Source organism: Adiantum capillus-veneris, chromosome 16 (assembly GCF_014529385.1).
Source record: "Adiantum capillus-veneris isolate H3 chromosome 16, ASM1452938v2, whole genome shotgun sequence".
NCBI classification, from domain to species: Eukaryota; Viridiplantae; Streptophyta; class Polypodiopsida; order Polypodiales; family Pteridaceae; genus Adiantum; species Adiantum capillus-veneris.
Genome location: NC_140946.1, coordinates 19,739,451 through 19,753,044, shown reverse-complemented (window position 1 = coordinate 19,753,044; position 13,594 = coordinate 19,739,451). Strand labels below are relative to the sequence as shown.

Below are 13,594 nucleotides of genomic sequence, written 5' to 3'. Positions count from 1 at the left end.
TGTATTTCATAGAAATACACAATACAATTTTTTGGAAACAACACAGTGATGAAGAGGCACGTAAGGTGCTGATGTTATTCATGGTTCGAGCACCCACTTTCACTTACATCACACGATGTTCGTAACGTAGTCGAATCAATCTTGTCATGAGGAGAGCTTTCAACATGTCTAGCAATACAAGGGAAATGAAAGTTTTTGAACCATGAAATTGTAGAGTATGTCAACAACAAAATTTATTACTAATATTATTCAACCAAATTACAATTGCATTCAACCTATTGAGTTGCATCTTAAGCGATGCGACCTCGGTGCGCAAACTATGAATTTGCTCTTGCAGCTTTGAGCTTGGACATCTGTCACATTGATTTTGTATTCATTAGTCATGGTTTTAATATTATCTACTGAGTTATTAATAAAAGTGCAGAGAGTCGTTGAGTCCTCTGGAGCGTCTCCACGCAGTTGGCACCACATCTCAACGAGTATGTCGTGGAGTCCGTCCAGAGTTGCATCATCCTCCAACGCTTGCAATTTTGGAGTTTGCGTCTCCTTGCTTTCCTGGGGACTGGACGACTCCATTGAACATGCAAAAAAACATAAACATTTTCAGAGGAGTAGCCAAGGACGTTATATGTGAAGGAGTTCATAACATTCTATATACATCGTTCGAACTAGCAACTATAGTGACCCCTCTCCTAGTAAGAAGAGGAGTGAACTCTACGCCTAGGGCTACATTGTCTCCATTGTCACTCTCCAGTACGGCAATGGGTTCATTGCCTTTTGAGTTTGAAGGGTTGCCGAGCATGCCCTGGCAAGCATCTAATGGGGAGGCGAAGGCATGCATTTTTGCAGACGCGCCCGGAGGAGTGAGCTATTGAGGGGTTGTCCAGTTCACGTGGTCAATGTGAGAAAATTGGTGACATCAAAGTGAGTCCGTACTAAAAGGGAGAATTGCAGCACAAGTAAAGAGAGAAAGGGATAAATATACCTGTGGTTGTTTTGCCACCTTCTGAGGAACCAATCGGTTCGAGGTTGCGCATTGGTGTAGGCCTCGCCAAGGACAAAAATATTGATGACATCTTGGTATATGTAGTGGATGAAGGGAAAATCATGTTGTGCCACAAAGCTTTGATCTTCTTCAGGGGCATCCCACTCCCCTTGAAAAGGTGTTATCCACAAGGAGGATGGGTAGTACTTGCCAGACTTTAGCATATGGTGCAATGTCGATAAGAAGTTGTTACCAATTGGGTGCTGCAAATGGAACTTTCGACAGTACATAAACGCACGGTCAAAAATATTTGCGTGCGTCAAGCAACCTATCCTTCAGCTCATTGGCCCCGTACTGTGTGTACAGTTCAATTCCCTTGTTGATATCATATGTTGTCACATTGTGGGAGAAGTTCTTGTAATGTGGTTGGTCCATGTCCTTCATGCAGTACCCCAACATGCCATGGAAGGTGTGCATGTTCTTCTGCTTAAGGGCACGACATAAAATGTTAGCTCCAATAGGAATGTCAACATCCACCCAAGTACTATTTTATCTTCTTGTTCACTGCAAGGATGGACGTCTCCATGATTCGAACGACCATCTAGAAGTGGAGGTGGAAGACAGTGCTGCCGTGATTGATCAAGCAGCACATGTCAATGCCGCTTCCTCCTCCACAAAGGCTTTCAATTTCAAAAACAAAGTGACGTCCACATCGCTGCCGCCATTAGATATTGTTACGCTAAGCTCAAGCATTTTTTTGGTCTTGTTGGATTTTGTGCGAGCGATTCTCTCCTATTCGGAGAGCCTTGGCCTACCTCAGGCTCTCCTCAAACTAGAGGGAGCGGCCTCTGTTGAGAGGGCAAGTTGCTTCATCCTTGCCATTGCATAAAAGTCCTAAAATCAAGGCAGTTGACGAACACAGTAACATCATGCATAAATAGCAATACTTTCTGTGCGGGACCTACCGAAATAACACATGAAAGCAACAAAAGGCAAGCACATTTACCTCCGCGCACGAACGCGACACAAGCAAGAAGAGGGCGGCCTCCATGACCTTCCATCTCCCAGTCGGAATTGCTTTCTCTGCTGCCCTTGATCTCCAACCTGTGTGAAAAAATGCCTCCAAAGATTGTCTATGCAGAAAACCGTTCTCATCCTGTGCACAAGTGCATTTTTAGCGTGATCTACAGGATGATACATTCTCAGCCTATGTAGTAATGCATTTTCAGCCAATGTGTTTTCAACCTTCTTTCTCGGCCTGTGCAGTGATGCGCATGATTGGGGCTCTCAATTTTGCATCGTACCCTTTGAGGCAATGAGCTTGGTAGCACATAACCTTTAATAAAAATAAACTCATGCACCCGTTACATGCAAACTACAACATGAACTCTAGCAAGAGCACACCATTGGATGGCGTTTACAAAAAATACTCCAATCAACCCTCCACTTTCACCCTGCAATTTTCATCTCTTCTCGCTTTCAGAACGCTTATTTACCATGTTTTTCCATTTTTTATAGTTGGGTATCCCCTCTTGACATTGATCATTGCATTATAGAAAATTTCCACGGTATAAGTAATTTTTTTTGTGAAAATTGAAGTTAACAATAATAATTTCATGAAGATGACACTAATTAATGACATTTTTCTTCTTGAGAAATTCTCTTAATCAAGTGTTACAAGTGACACTTATATATGAATTTCTCCTTTGAAATTTAGTTTATCAACATTGGGAATGTTTAATCCTAATCCCTAATAATGATACATGTTACACTAAAGTAACAAGGTGACATTTGCCTATGAAATCCAAAAGTTCAAAAAAAATCTCAATTCTAAAGAAATTCTTTCATTTAAGTCCACTTTATATTTTTTGTGAAGAAATTTGTAATTTTTTTATTGTTTACAATTCTTTTATTCTCAGTTGTGAAAGAATTCTTTCATTAAAGGACAATTTATAATATTTTAGTTGTAAATTGTCTTCAAATGCAAGAAAAATATACAACAGAAAAATATGTTTTAAATAAAAAAGTTGCGAAGAAAGTCATTAGGTTCTTAAATGAAAGGACCCATTTCGAAACTAACAAGGTCAAGGGTCACATTGATATACTAAAACAATTTAATGAAATGGATACATGTGACGCTCTTAGATTAAAGGTTTTTTATCAAATTAAAATATAAAAAACAATTCAATAGATTGGCATATTAATTTTTTTAATGAAATGGAGCCCATGCTCTTAAATGAAAGGACTTATTTACAAAATAAAATAACAAAAAAAACGTGGAAGAGGATGAAAAAGATTGTGTGTGACCCAATTTTGAATGGTCCTCTTCAAAGAAAGAGGTACACAAATGTTAATACCTTTCACAAAAACCTATAAAAAACATTAAAAATCAACCAGATTGTACACGTGTTCTCCATCTGATTGACTTGCATCCACGGTCCACAATTTGCACCAAAATCCACCCACCCCACTATGGCCTTCTGCAGGCCAAGAAGGTGAAAAAGGATGAGAAAGATTTTGTGTGACCCAATATTCAATTGCCCTCTTTAAAGCGAGAAGTACACAAATGTCAACACCTCTCACAAAGACCTAGAAGAAATATTAAAAAAGAAATTTTCTTTTCCATGTGGCACTAATCCGCAAGCTTTATCCAATGGTCCACAATTGCACCAAAAATCCAACGCTTACTCCTACATCAAGACTCTACAAGTCATGCCCTTGACTTTGTAACTCCCAAATAACATGAGCTATTGCTTCATTTGGGTAATAGTAGTGGTTCCTTTGCATGCTGGTCTTCTTCCTACATGTATCTTTTTTCTTTTTCCTTTCCACAATCCTGCCACACCTCAAGTCCTAGAATTCTTTTGGGACATTGTTATTCATTTTTTTTTAATCTCTCTTATTTAAACTTAATATAGTCACTTTCAGGGGTTGTGGAAAAGCCAACACCATTATTAGAAATCTTCATATTGACCAAATCTACAGAGAATTCATTACCTTCACCATGAATACCTTTACCACCCTTGTTGTGCTGGGGCCTTCGTCATATTGTTGTTGTGCAATAGTGTTTGCTACTAACCAACAAAAATGTCATTCCCAACGAAGGAGGAAGTTAACCCTAACCTAGAGTGTGAAAAATATCTATGATATCCACAACATTGGTGACTTTTAGAGAATCACCATGCATACTTTGCAAGATCAACCATTACACTCTCTTGCCTACTCTACTTAATATCACTAGATTGGTAACAAGACATTTTTATGTCCTTTTAACTCAACAGCTTCCTAAGATTATTGCTTGAGATGCCAAGGAGGTTATAAGGTGTTCTATATCCACAAATCTAGCTGAAGACCTGAAAAAAACTTGGGCTACTGATTCCACCTTCAGATTTGGGTTTGAATAATATTTTTAACACTAGTTCTGTAATTGGACACTCAAGTCTTCTGAGACACTAAAGTGTCATGTTTTTCTAGCAACTTGTCATTATTATTTGTTGAAGTTAGAAACAAAATTTGTAGGTTGTCATGCCTTATGTCAGTTATAAGAAGGTGAATAACATAACCAAATTTTAATTTTGCCAAAATTAATACCATATTAAGAAAATGGTGATATGTTTTAAAATGGAAAAATCATAAAAAATTTGTGCAATTTTAGCAAATTTTCATACATCAAATATAACTTCTTACTGCAACAAGATTTTGCATAGGTTTCAAGGTTTATGGATAGGAAAAACTTATTATAATAAGAAATTGAGCTTTATAACTTATTTTTTAGACCAAATTTTTGTTATAATAAAAAAAAATCCAAATCTGAAAATGCTAACAAAGAGGAAAATTTTGGTCTTTCAAGGCCTCTTTCATTAACATGGTGACTCGCAGGGATTTAATATTTACGTAGTTACCTAAAATTTTGTGTGATCACAAGGTTTTGTTAACATATTAACATCATCACACTTAACATGATCACAAACAAGCCGGTTGAGGGCAATGTGGAAACCCACAAAAAGACCGCCGGGCTTTATTGTTTTCCATGCGGGCCCGCCAAGGGAAACCCTAAAGCCCGGTGGGCCTGCAACTAAATGGAGAAGACGAAGGAAGCTTAAGATATTAATTAGTGTGCAATGGAAAGATAGATAGCCCTAGAGTGATGGGCGTATATACAATGCACGGGGGGAAAAACCTCCTAGTGAGAGAAAAAATGCCCCAGTGGTCCTAATTGTTTTCACACACATCACTACCATATGTATCTGGTAACACACATCAGTACCACATGTATATGGTAACACCCTAGAGTGATGGGTGTATATACAATGCACAAGGGAAAAGACCTCCTAGTGAGGGAAAAAATGGTCCGACGGTCCTAAGTGTGTTCACACACATCACTCACACATGTATATGGTAACAAATCCCCCTTAGGAGTGATGCGGTGAACGAGAGCTAGCACATAGAGTATAGGGAAGTTCCATGCCCTATGAGGACATGATCAGTCCACAAAGGGGAGTAAGCCCAAAGCTTTGTGGAAAGCTTTGAACTTCTCATGAGACAATGTCTTTTTGAAAAGGTCTGCAAGGTTGTCTTGTGTTGGCACATAAGCCAAGTTGATCTCTCCTATTGAGAGCCTCTCCCTGACATAGTGGTGTAATGCACCTCAATGTGCTTTGTGCAAGCATGAAAAATTGTGCTCCTGGCAACTACCAATGCACTTTGACTGTCTATGTAGAGTGGGTTGGCAGCATCCTCTCCAACACCCAAATCAGCCATAAGGTGTGTGAGCCATACACACTCAACCGTAGCTGTGAAGACTGCCCTATACTCAGCCTCACAACTAGAAGTGGCCACAGTAGGTTGCTTCTTGCTCAACCATGATATGCATGAACCGCCATGCATAAAACAAAAACCACTAGTGGACACTCACGTGTCAAGACAACCATTGCAATCCGAGTCCGAAAAGAATGTAAATATGGTGGCAATGATCCCCCCTTGGGATAAAACAAGCCAAGATGTAAAGTGCCATGCAAGTAGAAAAAAATCCTCTTGACAGCCTGCCAATGCTTAGACCCTGGGCTATGCATAATTCTGTTGACTATAAGACTGCAAACTGAATATTTGGCCTTGTGTTGCATACATAAATAAGGCAACCAACAACAGTTTGGTAAAAAAGACATCGGTAGGATCACCGACATCATGATCAATTTCAAACCAGTTTCCATGGGAGTGGAAATAGGTTGAAATCCTCAAGTCCAAACTTACATATCAATGTCTCTGTGTAACTTGTTTGACACAAGGAAATACCACCATCACACTGCTTAAAATGTATGTCCAAGTAACGATGCAACATCCCCAAATCTTTCATCTTGAAAGTAGCATTCAAATCAGCCTTACATTCAGCAATATGTTTCTCATTTGGTCTAGTGATCAACAAATCATCCACATAGAGAACAACAATGACAAGTATATCACCCTCATGCTTTACATACAATGTGCTTTCTGTTGGATTGTTACGAAAGCCTCGTTTGACCAAATGAGTATCAGCTTTCTCATACCAAGCACAAGAAGATTGCTTCAACCCATACAAAGCTTTTATACATTTGCATACTTTATCCTCATGTCCTTTCTTGACAAAACCACGAGGCTGCATTACATAAACTTCCTCAAATATGTCACCATTCAAGAAAGAACTAACAATGTCTGATTGATGTACATCCCAACCAAAATGAGTTGCCAATGCACATAGAAAAAGCACACTAGTCATACGATAAATGGGAGCAAAAGTCTCTTCATAATCTATGCCTTTTTGTTGTGCATAACCATTTGCAACAAGTCGAGCCTTATAGCAATCAATCTCACCATCCGGCTTGCGTTTCAACGTGTAAACCCACTTTGTACCAATGGCCGTTTTGCGAGGAGGAAAATCACATAAAGTCCATGTGTCATTTTCTATAAGTCCATATTCTGATTGCATGCCAACCATCCAATTTTTTGAATTTTGTGCTTCATCAAAAGACAGAGGTTCCTCAACATCACATAAACTAGACACAACCAAAGCATAACAATCTGATGCATAAGATGCATGACAAGAACCTGAAAAAGTACGACTAGACAAAGGTGCATCCAATTTACTGTCACACAAAGTATGCACCAGCCATTTAGGCATACCTCTAGCTTGCTCATTCTCAACCCTTTCCTCATCAAGTACATCATGTACATCTGCATCAGTAATAGGCTGATCCGGAAAAAAATTTAGAAACCCCCATAGGCTGTACGTTTGCCTCATTTGAATTTACATTCAAACTTCCACCATTGAAAAGAGGCAACAAACTGTCATAAATGTCATGTGAGATTACATTACTATCTCTAGTACATGACAACAAGGGCTAAACAGAATCTTCCACAAACACAACATCTCGTGAAACCAAGATACAATTTGTTTGCGGATGATACAACCTGTAACCTTTACTTTCAACACTATAACCAACAAAAATACATTTGACAGCTTTATCATCCAATTTTTTGTGCTTCGTTTGTGGCACCAAAGCATATGCCAAACAACCAAAAACATGTGTGTGTTCAATAGAAGGCTTTCTATCATGCCATGCTTCATATGGAGTCACAGACTACAAAGCTTTGTAGGACACATGTTAAGTACATAAGTGGCACACATAATATCTTCAAGCCAAAACAAATGTGGTAAAGCTTGACTTTTGACCATACAACTTGCCATTTCTATAAGAGACCTGTTTTTCCTCTCAGCAACACCATTTTGATGAGGTGTATAAGAAATTGTACATTGGTGTTTTATCTCACAACTAGCCAAAAATGCATTAAAGTCACGAGACATATACTTAACCCTCGATCGAAACAGAGGGTGCCCATAGTACATTTTGAGACATTTTCAGCCATAGCCAGAAATTTCTTGAAGCACAAAAATACTTTAGACTTCGCCTTAAGTGGATACACCCATGCATGTATGGAGTAATCATGAATGAAAGTCACAAAGTAAAGGTAATTTTCCAAGGATGGAGTTTGTATGGGCCCACAAACATCACTATGCACAAGCTCCAACCTGCATGTTGCCCTAACTGAACCATCCTTTAGAAAATTTAAACATTGTACCTTACTCAAAATACAGCCTTCACAAAAAATTTTGACAGGTGCTTCAAGAGGCGGCAAAGAAGCAGCCATATCAGATTTCTCCAAACGCAGCAATCTGGAAAAATTAAGATGCCCAAAACATGCATGCCAAAGTTTTGCATCTGAAATAGCCTTAGAATCCACAACTGTATTTGCAACATTCTGCCCACACTTGTCATACAAAGTGAGCTTATACAGACCACTACATAAAATGCCACATGCGACAATTTCATCACTCAAACTGAGATCATGTACTGTACATCTGTCATCCACAAATTTGACTACAAGATCAAGTACTAGCAAGTGTAGATACAGACAAAAGATTTTTCTTGATCCCAGGTATATACAATGCATCAACAAGTGAGAAAGAACTATCATTTGCAGCAATAAGCACAATCTTTCCAACTCCCTAAACCGGATAAGAGGCATTGTTGGCACAACTGACTGAATTACCATGAGGGACAGACTCAAGAGAGGTAAACAAATCATGATGTGAGGTAATGTGCTTTGTAGCACCACTGTCAAAATACCACACATGTGAATTTGCAGCAATTGACATGCATGCATCATGGACAGAAGGATCATAAGTGCACTCTGCACTAAAAGCCCATTCTACATCAGCATCAACATCACTGTCTCCTAACACATAAGACTCAACAATAGCTACATTTGTAGTGGAATCAACCTCTTTTTTCTTAGCCTTTTTGGCCTTCAACTTAGGACACTGCTTGATCAAGTGATAATTATCCTTAAAATAATGGCAATGCATCTTCTTTTTGCCCTTTTTATCAGAATTCCTAGACAAATTTTTGCCAACAGAAGCATTAGGAACATGTGAATTACCACTCATAGAAGAACCATGAGAAGTGGCTACATTGTTGTTACCACCTTTCTTTGAGCAGCAAAAAGGGCCTATTCACTTGCACGTTGTCTAGTCCTTTTTTTTTTGGAAAGTGACTCTTGCAACATCAATGTGCATAATGCATCAAACTTGAGAGCTTCTAGATTTCAGTGGGTCATAAGTCTCCATGTACTAGAAAAAGTTGTAGGGATCGGGGATCCCGTACGGTGCATGCAAGAGAGGGAACGAGAGAAGGGGATGAAGCACACATAAGAGTTGGGTTAGTGAAGTAGGAAGTGAGAGTTGTAGTCAACTCTCACTTTCTCTTTCTATATTCATTAGAGAGAAAAAGTAAATATGGAGCGGTTCCCATGGCCACCTAGCCTACACCCCAACAACCTCCCACTTGAAGGTCAGGGTGGCCAATAGTGGCGTCAATATAGTTAGTCTATACAAAGTTGATGAAGCATAGCCTAGGCTTCATCCTAAACCCATAAGGTCTACGTAGTGTGTAAACCGCTCCGAGGCTAGGCTCTTTGTGAGAGCATCTGTGGGGTTGTCGTCAGTGTGAACCTTGACAAGCTCAATGCGCTTGCCAGCCAATACATCTCGTATGACATGGTATCTGACCTCTATGTGTTTTGACTTTGAATGAAACACCGGATAGGGTTTTCCAAAGCAATGACACTCTAACTGTCACAATGCAATATTGGAACCTTGTGAATGTCCAAATCTCCCACTAGACGTGCTAACCATATGGCTTCCTTGCTGACATCAGACGCAGCAACATACTCTGCCTCAATGGTAGATGAAGACGTTCAGTCTTGGAGACACGATATCCAAGAGATATCCACTCCAGAAAACATGAGCACATAGCCAAATGTGGATCCTCAATTATCCACACAACCCACATAATCCGCATCAGTGTAACCCACAATAGATGCATCGTTGTTCCGAAAGAGTAAACACTTTCTAGTTGTACCCTTCAGGTATCTGAGGATTTTCTTCATTGATTCCCAATGTTTCTTGCCAAGGTTTGACGTGTACCTTAACCACTCCCACTGCATGTGCAATGTCTGGTCTTGTGGTTACCATAGTGTACATCAAACTGCCAACTACTGAAGGATATTATATTTCACCATTTCCTCTTTCTCAACATCTGTCTTGGGAGAATCTTCCTTGCTAAGTTTTAAGTATGCTTGCATTGGGGTACTCAATGACCTCCCCCCCTCCCCCCCCCCCCCCCCCCCCCCCCGTGCATACTAAAATGTTGCAAGACCTTGTGGATGTACTTTCCTTGAGACAATTCAAGAATTCCACGTTGCCTATCCCTCTTGATGCACATACCAAGAAAGTGATTGGCATTTCGCAAGTCTTTCATAGAAAACTGAGTGCTTAGCATCTCTTTCAATTGATTGATCTCATCAATTGATGTCCATGCAATGAGCATATCATCTACATACAATATCACCATGATTAAAGAACCATCGTTTAACTTTCTTGTGTATAAGTAGTGATTCTCTTAACTCCTTATGTAACCTTGAGACTGCATGAATTTGTCGAACTTTTGGTACCTAGTCCTTGAACCTTGCTTGAGGCCATAAAGTGTCTTTTTAATTCTAGAAACCAATTTTTCCCTCGTTGGCTTTTGAGTTTCACATACCAAACCCTCTAGCTATTTCATGTAGACATCTTTATCTAGATCCCCATGAAGAAATGTTGTCTTCACATCCATTTGGACAAGTCCATGTCCTGGATAGCAACCAAGCCAAGCATGATGCAAAGTGTAGTCATCTTGACTATTGGAGAGAGAATATTATCAAAATCCACACCTTTTTGCTGCTTGAAGCCCTTGGCAACTAGACGGGCCTTATACCTAGGATTGTGATCTTCCGATGTATACTTCTTCTTGTATACCCACTTGCAAGGTAAAGCATGTTTTCCATGTGTTAGGTCAACCAAATCCCATGTCTCATTAGGCACAATCTAATTTTATTTTGATTGCAAAGCCTTAACGCTATCATCCATCTGTATAGCTTCTTTGTAGTAGGTTGGCTCTCCAGCGTTAGTGACCAAAATATGGTGTATACCCGGCTCAAACTGCTTGGACGCACGTGATACTCTCTCAGAGCGTCTTGGTGCTTGACTGCTGGACTCTACTCTCTTTGGAGCAATAGTAATATCTTGCACTTAAATATTAGGTGCATCACTACTAAATTGAGTTGGTTCGGAGACTATATCCTCAAATCAAACGCGTCTATACTCAATTTCTTTAATGGTCTTTTTGTGCATCTTTGATTCATTGAAAATGACATGTGAGCTGCGAATGACTTTGCGGGATTCTGGGTGCCAGAGACAATAGCCCATCTGTCCATATGCACCATAGCCAATAAAAATGTATTTGTGTGACCTAGGATCTAACTTGCGACAAAGTTCTTTGGGCACATGTGCGTATGCCTCACATCCAAACACACATAAATGCTCATAGCTTGGCATTTTCCCAGCCCACAATTCCTCTGGAATCTTGAAATTCAAAGGAGAGCTAGGTGACCTATTGATAGTGTACTTCCCCCAAAATTTTGTATTAAGCTTCACCATAGAAATCATAGAGATAACTCGCTCTTGAATCGTGTGATTCTTCCTTTCATCTATCCCATTTTCAGCAGGCGTGTACGGACAAGTAAACTGCCTACAAATGCCTCTTTGATTGCAGAAATCCTTGAACCCCGTGGAGACATATTCTCCACCATTGTCCGTGCAAAAAGTTTGATCTTTTTTCCTGCTTGGTTCTCAACCATGGCGAGGAATTTTTGCAACGTAGAAAAGAATTCTTCCTTATGCTTAAGGAGATACACCCACACCTTTTTTGTAGAATCATCTAGGGATTTGCCTAGTTTTTTGGTCAATGGCGAATATGTCAACCTAGTCTGTTTGCCGTATAGAAAATGCTCACACAATGGAAAATCCGTGTAATCTAACACATATAAGTAGCCAAAATGTTGAAGTGTTGTCATTCCCTTCTGGCTAATATGCCCTATCCGGCTATTCCACAACTCAGTAGATGGCAGCTCGCAACATAGATAGAGTTTTGTTGACACTCGATACAAACTTAAAGTACATGGATCCGTTTTTACGACCTTTCATCATGACAAGGTTGTTCTTGCGGATTAGCCAAGAACTATTACCAAATACTATAGTGTAACCAAGGTCATCCAATTGCCCTATAGAAAGCAAACTCTTTGTAGCTTGGGAACATGTCTGACATTCTGCAACACAAAAATAGTTCCATTATGCATATGAAGCTTCACATCACCTATGCCAATAATGTCAAGCTCTTAGGAATCACCAAGCTTGACTATGCCATGCATGGATGCATAAGAGGAAAACCAATCTCTATGCAGTGTGACATGAAAACTTGCACCAGAATTGAGAATCCAATTCTGTGCATAACCCTCATCTTATGCAATCAATGCATCTGGAGTGAGATCCAAAGTGAAGATGAGAACATCTAAGGGCTCTGCTGACAACTCTGCATGAATCTCTGCTGGCATAACCTTCATTACTGGAGGAGGAGCATCCTCTACTGCAGTGATAGACATGGGAGACTCAACCACATTGATCTCCTCAATCTTTATCGTACTTTTGCCTTTGTCAGACTTATCTTTTTGCATGTTTTTTTAGTCTCTTAGAAAACTGCGACTATCCTTTTTGTAATGACCCTTTTATGGCAATAATAACACTCGACATTTCTGGCACTGTGCTCTCTACTTGAGTTCCTAGTTCGCTTGGACTATGAGGATTTCGCTCTCTACTTTTTATTTTGTTCTTGTTCTTGTTCTTGTCACGGCTTCTTTGCTTCATTGAACTACAACCATATATGCATCTCCATGACTAGCACCTTCAAGAGATTTACATCAAATCTCTTCAATGAGCAACGCATTTGTGACATACTAACTTGCCATTTGCAGCTGAATTGCTAATGGCAGTGCTGAATATGTTCCATGAACTGGGTAAAGAGCATAACAAGAATATAGACTTGAGTTCTTCATCAAACTTAGTAAAGCCCTGAGATGTCAACTGACTGAACAAGGAGTTGAACTCATTTAAGTGTCCAAAAAATATGCTAGCTTCTTTCATGTTGAGCTTCAAAAGTTTTTTCATGACAAAACCTTTGTTGGATGCACTTTTGCTCTCCTATGCTGAACATAAGCTATCCCATAGATCCTTGGTTGTCCTCTTCCCTATGATAGTGAAGAACAATGACTCACTTAGATGTAGATGTATCATAGCCATGGATTTCGCATCCAAAAGCTCCCACTGAGCCTGCGTATAGCCATCACCCCCTGCACACTCTTTCAACGGTTCTGATAGACCTTTGTTAGTCACAACATCCTTCATGCTCTCTTTCCACATGGTGAAGTTTCTGCCATCAAACTTGTGGATGAAATATTCCTCCTTTTCTGAAGAAGAAGCCATCGCTCGTGACAAGAGGGTTTGAGAGGTGCCAACTATGGCGAGAAGCTGCAGAAATTTGGGCAAAGTACCTTTGTATCGAGAGCAAAATTTCAACCGAAATAGGCTTAAAAGTGCCAACAATGAAAGTCACGACACGCGGGAAAAATCAATGCATAGAGTGT

At 39.7% G+C, this 13,594-nt stretch overlaps 1 pseudogene; it reads right to left on the bottom strand.

Annotated features, from left to right (window-relative positions):
• Nucleotides 1–220: 220 nt before the first annotated feature.
• Nucleotides 221–1,738, bottom strand: LOC147438669 (uncharacterized; annotated as a pseudogene).
• Nucleotides 1,739–13,594: the final 11,856 nt, after the last annotated feature.